The sequence below is a fragment of the Chenopodium album genome, chromosome 13, assembly GCF_948465745.1.
Source record: "Chenopodium album chromosome 13, dcCheAlbu1.1, whole genome shotgun sequence".
In the NCBI taxonomy this organism is placed as follows: domain Eukaryota; kingdom Viridiplantae; phylum Streptophyta; class Magnoliopsida; order Caryophyllales; family Amaranthaceae; genus Chenopodium; species Chenopodium album.
Genome location: NC_137846.1, coordinates 16,087,307 through 16,099,495, shown reverse-complemented (window position 1 = coordinate 16,099,495; position 12,189 = coordinate 16,087,307). Strand labels below are relative to the sequence as shown.

Genomic DNA, 12,189 nt, shown 5'->3' with positions numbered 1-12,189 from the left:
TTGGAGTGGAAAGAGACACTTATCAAGAAATTTATGACTTGTACAGTCTACATGCTTCTGCAGTGGGATTTTCAATAAGAAAGCATACAACAAGGTACCGCTTACACACACGTATAGTCACAGAGAAATACTATGTGTGTTCTGCGGAAGGAAAAAGACATACTGCTGCAAAGAAGACAAATATGGTTCTAATGGTTGATGAAGATAACAAAGATTTAAAACAAAGAAAACCACGACAAGTCTCCATTACAAGAACTAACTGCAAGGCAAGCCTAAGAGCAAAAATGAATGATGATGGAAAATTTAAGGTGGTGTCACATGTGTTACAGCATAATCATGAACTAACAAGAAAGCAGTGGCATTATTTGCATCGATCTGAGAGAGAAGTAACAATAGAAAAGGCAGAAGCAATTAAAACAATGAAATCTGCTGGACTTTCAACAATGGACACATATAATTACATGTGTACAGAAGCTAATGGAGAAGAAAACTTGGGGCATAGTGTTGTAGATCACCTCAATTTCTTCTCAAGACTAAGAATGGAACAAATAGAGGCCGGAGATGCTCAGACATTAGTGAACATTCTGATCGAAGAACAAAAAGAAGATCCTAACTTCTATTTTAGAGTGAAATTCGACACAGAAGGTAGAATTTCCAACATTTTTTGGAGAGATGCAATGATGTTAGAGGATTACAAAATATACGGAGATGTTCTTGTATTTGATACAACATACAGAACAAATCAGTATAACCTTATATGTGCTCCTTTTGTTGGAATAGATAACCATTGGAAAAATTGGATGTTTGCATGTGCATTCATAGGCAATGAAAAAACAGAGTCGTTTGTGTGGTTGCTTGAAACCTTTAAAAATCTATGGAGAACAAAATTGCAACCTCCATATTCACTGACCAAGACCAGGCTATGGCTCTTGCAATTGAGCAGGTACTACTTTTTCTATTTGAATATCATATTCACTGCTTCAAGTCTCATTTTGAGTCATTTTTGTGTTCATAACTTTTATGAATATAAGTATCACTTATGTGAGTATAAATGTTACTTTTGTGAGTAAAAATATCATTGTAGTGAGAATAAGTGTTCAAGTTTAGTGACATATCACATTCTGAATGCAGGTATTGCCACACACAAGGCATATGCTATGCATATGGCACTTAGAACAAAATGCAATAACACGATTTGGAGCCCTTAAAAGAGATAATGAGTTCAAAAAAATATTCAACAAATGCTTGAAGGGATGTGTGACAGAAACAGAATTTGAAGAAAGATGGAAAGAAATGATACAAAAATTTGATTTGGTTAATCATGCATGGTACCAAAGGGTGTACGATCTAAAGGAAAAGTGGTGTCCAGCACTCAGTAAAGATTTCTTCTCGGCAGGAATTCTTTCATCACAAAGAAGTGAAAGTACGAACCATGCAGTAGGATTCAGAGTTAATAAATCAACAACACTGACAGAATTCTATGGCATCTTTGTAAGAACCATAAAAAGATGGAGAAGTGATGAGAAGTATAATGAGTTTACCTGCAGCAAATCAATAGCCTTTACTTCATTGCCACTATCCGGAATGCTAAAGCATGCTGCACAGGTACTTCTATATTCCTTTATTACATATATCTAAGACCTGAAAACAAACAACATAAGCAAATATAAAAATGATACATGCAAAAGAACATGACTGGTAGTAAGTTATTGCTCTAATGTACAGGTTTACACATTGTCTCTGTTTAGAGACTTCGAAGAGGAATTTGGATACTCAATGGCGACCACAGTCCAAATTCTAGGGAGAACTGAAGAAAACATTATTCTTTATGAAGTATCTCTAGAAGAAAAGCCATGGTCTTCCCAACACGTAAGTTACATACATGAGAGCCAAACTATATGGTGCACTTGCAAGAATTTTGAAGCTTCTGGTTGGCTATGCTATCACTGCCTCAGAATTTTACATCTACATTCTATTACAAGAATTCCAGAGAAGTACATTAGCAAAAGATGGACAAAGCTTGCAAAGTCTGAAGTATGGAATAGAATGGAAAAAAAGGATCCAAAACTCCCATATACACCATGGAGACATACAATGATGAGAAAATATTATAACTTAATCTTAAAGAGTTAATAAAATGAAAAGGCAAGAGCATTCATGGAGGAAAACTTCAAAAGCTGTATGAAAATGGTGGAAGACTTACTTGCGGCTGATGCTTTTACAGAGGAGGTTGCTGCAAGTGATGACAATTCTAATGTGGCAGAGAGTGCTCAGAGTAACAATAATACTACTGCTTCATCAACAAGTACAACCATACCCACTATATAAGACCCTAAGAGAGCTGTAACAAAGGGGAGAAGCAAGAGAGCAAAAGGAGCACTTGAAAAAGGGAAGAAATCAAAGCAAAAACCATTACCAGATCCAAATTCAGAGTTTGGATCGAAGACACCTAATGTGCGACTTTTTTGAACTTGTAGTGAGTTTGGATGAAACACAATTGCAAACTTTTTTGTAGTGAGTTTATTTTTGTTTTATGCTACTATTGACTTTCATACATAATTTTTTGTAGTGAGTTTATTTTTGTGATATGGAATTGCTCATGAATTATGAACATTTATATAATGTTACACTGATACTTGAAAAAGTAATGCATATACTCGCAAAAGTGATGCATATACTGGCAAAAGTGATGAATTTACTAACAAAAGTGACACTAACACTTATAAAAGTGATGCATTTACAGAAAAGTAACACTAATACTCGCAAAAGTAACAATAATACTCACAAAAGTGATGCATCTGCTCACGAAAGTGATACTTTTTACTCACAAAAGAAATATGTCACTCAAGGTTATTAAAATCGGGATTCTACTTTGAATCGGAAGGGCCTCTCAGAATCGAATCGTAAAATCGAATCGTAGAATCGTAAGATTCTACGGACATGCATAATCAAGACGTTATACCCAAATTTAATTGAAAATTTTTAAATTTTAAGTTTAAAGCCTAATTATTAATAGAAAATAGTTGTTTATCCACTAAACAACCAATAATTGACAATATATACTTATAAATAACGTTGTAGGCATGTCTTAAACTTATAATGTTTTCGCTAGTTAAGAGAAATATGTAGAATCGGGTAGAATCGTAAATCGAATCGTATGACATACAAAAGTGATATTTATATTCACAAAAGTGACAATAATAATCACAAAAGTGTCCGTTTTTAAAATGAATAAAATGGTAATATATATATATATATATATATATATATATATATATATATATATATATATATATATATATATATATATATGATAAAATTTAAATTTTCATTTAAATAAACAATATTTCTGTATGATGATATATGATACACTTATAAAATTATAATCAGAAATATAAATAAATAAAAATAAGAACAATAGATTACCAACATTTAATCATATATATATATATATATATATATATATATATATATAAAATAAAATTTGTACAAACATTTTGAAAATATTAACACTAGTTTAAGTGTCAATATTTATCACTAGTTTCAACTTCCAAAAGTAGTTAAGTAATGACAACTTCCAAAAGTAGTTAACTAATAACAACTTCCAAAATTAGCTAAAATTTAGAAGGAGTGTACTTCTGTGTAGCCTTTGTAGTCCGTTTTGCTTTCGGAGCAGTGTCAACAGCAGGAGCAGTTTCAGATTTCTTCTTTTTCTTCTCCGCTGCTGCAGCCTTCCTCCTTTCTTCAATTTCAGCAACATACGCAAGATCGCTCTTCTTCTCATTAAATTTTTCAACTTCTGCTAAGACTTCAGATCTTGATTCGTTCATGTCACATAACACAAGTTTCGCACAAATCTTAGCACGTAAAAATTTCCTCCCAGCAACCTCACAACAAGAAAATAAAAGGCGCATTAATATGTATAAAACATTAGCATAAACAATAACAAATGAATTAATTCAGATCAGTTTCAAGATCACTCACTGTTCTAAGTTCATCTACAGAAAACGATGTATCACCAACAAAATCTCCATATGACACATCATAAACACACCACAGTCATTATTATCAACCTTACTCTTCCGCCACACTAAATCGGCAATTTTGAACTTGTAAAAAGGGACTTTTTCACTCTTTGGATGATTTCTTCGTGCAAGAAAATCACCAAATTCAGAACACTGAAAAAAAACAGAATATTGAAAACAACAAAAAAATCAGATTAAAATAGAAATATGCTTTAAAATAGACAATAACATACCAGATAAAAAGTCAAATTTTGAAAATATGTAATCGTCTCATCACTCCAAATGATATTATCAACATAATGAACCAATTCATTGCCATGATCAATCACAAACAGCACATAATGTTCATCAACAAGAACAAGAAAATAAACCTGAAAAAATAGAACAAAAGTAAGCATAAAGCACAACCATCAAACAGTTAATATATATAAAAAATTAAGATATATACCAAGTTTGCACCAATAACATCACAACCAGAATTTTCATATGTAACCCATTCATCCCAAATTTCGTGCAAATCGGAGACAGCAGAACTAGCAGAACTATCTTCGTTCCCCTCCGATACATGCAAAAAAGCAAACTAAAAGGAAAAAATAAATCCTTAACTCTTATAAAAGTCCCAAAGCAACTTACTGTTGCACCAAAGTTGCTTCCAATTTTACTATTCATTAGGAACAGGGAAATGGCGCCTTTGCCCTTTGTCTCCCTTGCTGGAGCACCAAAATTCCAGGGGTAGGATTGTCCTTTCACTTTTGTCTATTTTGGATTGTCCCATTTCTCTCTCGTGCTTTTGCTCCTCTGAGTCCTCTCATCTTCACTCTTCTCCTAATAAGCATCCTCAAATTTCTGTCTCTCCTCCATTGAAGCGCACTCTGAGTTCTCCATTAAAGCGCACTCTGAGTTCTCCATTGAAGCCTACTTTGAGTTTTCTCTCCTCCATTGAATCAGTTTCTAAGGTATAATGTTTTTTCTTTTTTTCCCAATAATCTTATTTAATTTTCACCATCTAGGGTTTAATTTCACTCTATCGTTGATTTAGTCAAATTAGGGTTCTTAGGTGGATTACATGTAATTTTTGGACTATTTTTTATGAAAGAGTAGTGAAATTCTGACGAATCTTTGGCTCACATTTCTTGCTGTTCCTACAGCTGGTCTTCAGGTATCCTTCCCTCATTTGTTTGATTTCAGATCAGAATAATTTATCAGGTAGCATTTAGATTGATATAATTTGATTTATGTGGGTTTGTGTGGTGTGTCATTGTGCTGCATTTTTCTTTTTTGCTGCAGATCGAGACATGTGATAGCTCAAGCAAGGCTCACAGTGTATTCTTAGCCCGAAAAACCCAAGTTTCTATTCTCCCTATTTCTTCCCAATTTGAGATTATGCTTTGATCGTTATTTTTTGTGTGAAAATCGTTGAGATTCTTTAATTTCTGCATTTTTTTTTGCTGTGTAATTTTGTAGATTGTGGATTTTGGAATTTAGAGCAAGAAGACGATGATGGGTCCAACAATGGTTGGGATGCCTGAAGAGATGTGAGTTTTGTAAATTTTTTACTGGTTCTGATTTTTCTGGGTTTTTGGGGTTTTATTTTTACTGAATTTTGATTGGGGAAATTTACTTAGCAACTTGCTACTAAGGTATCTCTTCATTCCCATGGTTTCCTTTATTCAGTTTGGGGAATTTTTCAATTCCATTCGATTAAAAATTCGAGGGTTTCCGATTGGTATCTGTATATGAGTGCTCTAAAGTGTCAAAGATCTGGGTATGGGTGAGATTTCCTGTATTTTTTGCAATTAAATTGATTGTTTTGTTTTATTTTAGTTTAATTAATTGGAATTTGGTATAATTTGATTTCATGATTATTGTTGTTATTTTGTCATTAATTTCTTAAATTGTTGTTATATTGTCGGAAGACAAGTTGTAGTAGAAATAGTATTGTTAAACGATGCTACTGTTGATAAATATGTTGTGTTGAAGAGTTAAGACTACGGTCAAAACTCTTTTTTTATTACTTTGTGTGAGCGGTGAGCCTGGTGTAATTAGCTTCTCTTTAGGCTCTCTCACATGGGCATCCCTTAAAATAATATTTTGACTATATTAGTGTATAATCTTAAAGATTACTCCTTCCTTTCCAATATATTTGTATGTATTATCAACAAAGTTATCCGAAATCATCTCTTTTGTTTAGCTTGAGATACGATGAAGAGAGGCAAGTTCTTAATTATGACATCACTTTTCTTGTTTAAGCTTCTATTTCTTAGACATGTACATTCTTCTAAACCATGTTATATTCTGCAGGCTGATGTTGACAATAGTGGTACGATTGACTATGGGGAATTTATAGTTGCTACAATTTATCTCAACAAGCTCGAGCGTGAGGGACATCTTGTTGCTGCCCTTCAGTACTTTGACAAGGATGGCAGTGGATGTATTACCATTGATGAGCTCCAACAAGCCTGTCAAGAACAGGGCCTTTACCTTGAAGATGTTATCAGGGAAGTTGATAAAAATAGCGTAAGTCTTGTCAATCTCAGTCACATTTCTCTGCTCCACCTTTTGTAATCTTATCCGCATATTGGTTTTGTGCTAAGGGCAATTGGTGGATATTATGTAGTAGGAGTCTTACCAAAATAGCAATAAAATCTAAACACACTTGATATTTATCCAATAAAAAAGCATATGTTCTGTATACTGAATGTGGTACTCATCTCTTTATGCATTTGAATTTTTTAAATTAGTTTAATTTTGGGGCGTCAAACTGTTGACTGTGGTTGATGTTAGTGTTTGATGATAGTTGATTATCCTTTAATTTGCTATGTTTAATGATTGATTAGAGGTAAGCCTTAGTATGATTCATAAGATTTGAGATTGATCCTTTGAAATGTTAGTTTTTTCTCAGTTCTTGATTGTGCAAGTGGGTTAGGATGGTGATTATGGTAGTGATGAGGATTATTTTCTTAGTCTTTGATGGTGCAGGTGGGTTAGGATGGTGATTATGGTAGTACTAAGGATTGGATCATGCCTTCATGGCCTTGAGTGATGTGGTAGAGAAACTGGTAGAAATTTATAATCCTTGAGGAGAGAGATTGGGTATAAGGAATCCAGGAGTTTAGGGTAACGCAACCAAAAAAGAACAGAGGAAATTATTATGCACACTATTAACATGGTTTGCTGACTTGGAGGTGTAAAAAATATCTCTAATTAATGGATTCTGTTTAGTATCTGCTTGATTGTGAATTTTGTAAAAGAGGGAAATCAGCTGTATTTATGCTCACAGTTACAAGTTACAATTTATTCTGAATGACCACTATCTTATTGCTGCTGCAATTCTGGGTATTGATGGAAGTGTTTGGGCTCAGAGTTCTACCTTCCCTCGGGTTGAATTTATTTGCTTTTCTTTTTTTGTTTTTTTTTTTTTTTTTTTTTTTTGGGTGGGTTTAATTTCATGTGGGCATGATTCTTTTTTTTATTGATATGATGTTTTAATTTTCTAGGTCATTTTGTTTAGTTGGAGCAGTTTCAGTATTTCACTCTTTTCATTTTTTCAATTTCTTTTGCTCTTCGTAGTATTTTGCACCATTATTGGTAATTTTAATTTGTTTTTTGTGTGTGTGTGTGTGTGTGTGTGTGTGTGTGTGTGTGTGTGTTCTTAGGTTGAATTTATTTGTCAGGTGGGGCGTAGGACTATGATTACAAAAAAAAAAAAAATTCATAACCATTTAAGAGTGTGACAGAGATAGAGAGCGGGCGAGAGAGGGGAGGAGAGAAGAATAAGGATCAAGAGAAACAGTAAAGCAGAGAATGAGAAAGGAATAAGGAAGAGAGCAAAAAAAAAAAAGGTGACTGTGATGGCTAAGATGTTAAAGAAAGATCGAGGTCCTCAAGGATACTAGGGAGAGAAAAGCCGTGATAATTACAGCTTTTTTAGAAGACTGTTATACAAAATAATATCTTTTTAATGACATGACAAAAATATAAATTATAAAAGTGAATATCTTAATAACCATATAAGATAAATAAGGGGAGCGATGAGGAGGTAAGGGAGTAGCTGATGATGAGGGAACAAAAGGAGTAGAGGGAGATAGGGCTCAAATATGTGACCGTGACAATGTGAGAGAAAGAAGACAAAGATATAAGGAGCACTTAAGGAGGTCAATTATATAACCAGGAAGCAATTAACAAAAGTATTAAAAGACTTAAAATTTGTTACCATAAAGACTTGAGTGATAGAAAGAGTACGGGGAAAGAGAAGTAAAGCTGGTAGGGAGAGCAAGTGATATGGAGTGTATATGTGTTCTTTGTGTGCTAGATGAAAGTGGTAGTAACATATAACTTTCTCAAAATCAAGTGATATGGGCGTAGGACTATGATTACAAAAAAAATGTTAAAACCATTTAAGAGTGTGACAGAGATAAAGAGCGGGCGGGGGGGGGGGGGGGGGGAAGAATAAGGATCAAGAGAAACAGGAAAGGGAGAGAATGAGAAAGGAATGAGGAAGAGAGCAAAAAAAAAAATGGATGGCTAAGATGTTAAAGAAAGATCGAGGTCGTCAAGGAAACTAGGCAGAGAAAAGTAGTGACAATTACAGCTTTTTTAGGAGACTGTTATACAACATAATATCTTTTTAATGACATGACAAAAATATAAATTATAAAAGTGAATATCTTAATAATAATATAAGATAAATAAGAGGAGCGATGAGGAAGGATGAGGGAGCAATTAGGACGAACTTTAATAACCACGGCATATAAGATAAATGAGAGGAGGGATGAAAAAAAGGTGCTAGAAAGGGTGAGGGAGCAATTAGGACGAACTCAAATATCAAGACCACAATAGAAGAAAGAAGAATAGGAAGCAAGAGGAGGTAAGGGAGGAGCTGATGATGAGGGAACAAAAGGAGTAGAGGGAGATAGGGCCCAATATGTGACAGTAACAATGTGAGAGAAAGAAGACAAAGAGATAAGGAGCACTTCAGGATGTCAATTATATAACCAGGAAGCAATAAACAAAAGTATTGAAAGACTTAAAATTTGCAACACCATAAAGACTTGAGTGATAGAAAGAGTAGGGGGAAAGAGAAGTAAAGTTGGTAGGGAGAGCAAGTGATATGGAGTGTATAAGTGTTCTCTGTGTGTTTGATGAAAGTGGTAGTAACATATAACTTTCTCAAATCAGTTTTATGGATTCGACACTACATACTCACATAGTAAGTAGCAAAGGTCTAAAAATTAAGGTCATCAAATTACCCAATTTTATTCTTTGCTCTCATCTTAGTAGAAGATTATGATGCTATGTTGTTCGCTAATGATGAGCCTAACCCTGTACAGACTACAGAACTCTCATTAAGCATAATGTTTATGTAAGCAGTTGCTGTGAATTATCAATTTGTCATCAAACATAATGCCTCACGCGATCCAATTTTAATTTAGATACTTTTGGTTGTGAATATGTGCTCTAATAATAATAATAATAATAATGGTAGTCAAATTGTTTTGTGAATAATGTCCATTCTATTTTTTGGCAATACCAGTTATACTTTTTTTTCCTCAGATCCTAGCTTTAGCAAGTACTTAATCTTGACACGATTTATAAACAATGGGGTTTTGTTCCGAATGATTGGTCCCGTTAATAACTTGTGTATCCTATTGAATTCAACGTTTTTTTTCTCTTCAAGCGTGTATTTATACTACCAAAGTTCCTACCTATAATTTGTCTTGCAATTGTTGCTTATTATAAGAGGATGAAATTAGCGTAGGCACAGTGTTTTGGGGCAAATTTTGGTGATTTACTCACCTTGTTTAATTTTGGCCCAGGTCATATTCGTTTTTTCATAAGTAGATTATTATGATTGGTTATCAATGATATACTTACTAATTTTTAGCTTGAGTTGGGTCAATTTTTGTTCGAGCCATGTAATTTTGGATATTGTTTGAGATTGGTTCAAATAATTCGGTAGGGGTCATTGTTTGGAGCTATTAAAAATTGATCTTTGACAACCAATTCATCGTGCTGTATTTGTTTGTGGTTGCAGTATCATGAGGAGCAAAATTTACAGGCAGTACTGAATAGGGCATAAGAAGAAGATAAGCTATGAACAATGAGGAGTCGTTATAGCTGCACCCTTTAGATTAGACTCAAATTAAAGAGGAACCAGAGTCCGGTAATAGTATTTAGTAGTAATTATGTAATCCGATCCTCATAGATCAATAATTAAGTAATTATAAAGCAATTACAACATTGTAAATATATTAATAGCTAATAGACAAAGTTGTACTAGAGATTGTGCTGCACCTAATTTTCCTATTGTTGGGAGTCGAATATCTATTCTTTTAGTTTGCTTTTGGAGCCAACTCAATGCTCCATGATTTACCAATGCACATGAACTTACTAACATGTGCATATGCCTTATGCAAGCCTTCTAATAATCCCCACTCTAACTTCTATACCTACACATAATATACTATAACTAAACTGATTAATAGGCAAATTAACTTACATTAATAAATAGCCTTTTTTTTAATATAATAATGAAGACATTATGATAAATAAACTAGTACAGTAATTAAATTCCTTATTTGGACTAGGAGTTCTTTTACTGTGATGCAAGTAGTATATCTAAGGAAGATGGAAAAGGGTGAGGAGGGGAACTCAGAAGAGGGGGGTGGCAAGTATGGATTAGCTTTGTAAACTTACTACTTCGTATATCATTATATAAGGAAGGTGGGAGAAAGCAGGAGAGTGATAATGGTTATTTATAATATCTTTTATCCCTAAACCTTTTAAAGATATTTGCAATCTGTTTCGTTTTCTTTTTACGAAAAGTGAAGTTACAAAGTATCCAAATAAATGTACACGATATCTTATCCTTAATATTAACACTTAGATAATTATAGCTATAAAATTTTTTATTTTTTTTAAACGTAAGTTATTTTTGTACTTTTTTATAAACCATTGCTCTTCAACAAAAGCCCAAATTAAATAATACTAAATACTTCTTATATAATCATCATACTATTAAAATGCTAATAGTCTTTTAAAATTCAATTTAACAATAATAACAGAAATAACTTTATTATTGTCATTATTAATATAGTTATTATAATTAGAGCATAAGAAACTACAACTTAAATCTTTCCATCAATTTAGTAATAATAATCGATTTATGTAATTATAATAAATTAAATTTCACTAATAATTGGGGGACTGCGCACTAATACATTAATAATAATCAAAACACATGATATCATCTAATATATAACAAAATTAGAAATTGCCAAATTGGGGGATTGCGTGCTAATTGTAGAGAGACACAACCGCGACAAAGGAGATAAATGATAGAAATTAGGAATGTGAAAATGAAGAAAGAAAAACAAGGAGGGGATTCAAGAAAGGAGAAAGAGATAAAAAGCACTTTAATTAAAAAATAGACTATTTTTTTTTAAGATTATAATCGTAATCAAAGAAAGGAAAGAAAAGGGGTCGATCGAGAGAGAGAAAGGGGGAAAGGAAGAGATAGAAAGGCCATGAAAGAAAGAAAGCGAGAGAGGGAGGTCGTAATTAAGAAAGATGGAGATAGAGTGAAGCCGAAAAAGAAAGGGGCCGAGGGGAAAAAAGAGAGAGAGAGAGAGAGAGAGAGAGAGAGAGGCCAACGAAAAAAGGAAAAAAGGAGCAAGTGTGACCTATATTTTTCAAAGCTTTTTAGAGGATGGAACATGGATAGGAAAGGAGAAAGAAAGAAAGTGTGAGAGTTTGAGCCAATAAATGAAGGATTAAATGAGAGGGGAGTAAGTGCGACCTATAATTTTTAAAATCCATATTAAAATTAGGAGTGGGGCAAAGCCATGTTAAGGGGGAGATAAAGGGAAAGAGAGAGACTGGAGATGTTTTAGGGTAATAAAGAAAGGAAAAGATGAGAAACACTACTTCAAAAGACCATTCTTAGTGTTTGATTCAAAGAAGAGACTAAGAGGCTATGGAAGAGAGAAATGAAGAGGAATTAACAATGTGAAGTGAAGAAATAAAAATTGCGACGGGCTTCTGGAAAAGAGAAAGGATAGAGGAAAAACTCTATAAATCGAGGACCACCTTTAGTATGTAATCAAGAATTAGGTAAAAAGCCCAGTACATTTTGAAAAGATTCTAAATATTGTAAAACCATATA

At 33.3% G+C, this 12,189-nt stretch overlaps 1 long non-coding RNA gene across 6 annotated transcripts; it reads left to right on the top strand.

The window, feature by feature from the left end:
- The first annotated feature begins 4,778 nt into the window (after nucleotides 1-4,778).
- On the top strand, nucleotides 4,779-10,360 carry LOC145574645 (uncharacterized). Of its 6 annotated transcripts, none has more exons than XR_014098117.1 (6): nucleotides 4,787-4,981; nucleotides 5,122-5,184; nucleotides 5,313-5,372; nucleotides 5,490-5,560; nucleotides 6,327-6,542; nucleotides 10,060-10,360. It is a non-coding gene; the product is annotated as an uncharacterized LOC145574645 (long non-coding RNA). The 6 variants fall into 6 exon arrangements; XR_014098114.1 differs by having other exon boundaries at nucleotides 4,788-4,981; nucleotides 5,174-5,231; XR_014098116.1 differs by having other exon boundaries at nucleotides 4,779-4,981; nucleotides 5,127-5,372.
- The last annotated feature ends 1,829 nt before the right edge of the window (nucleotides 10,361-12,189 follow it).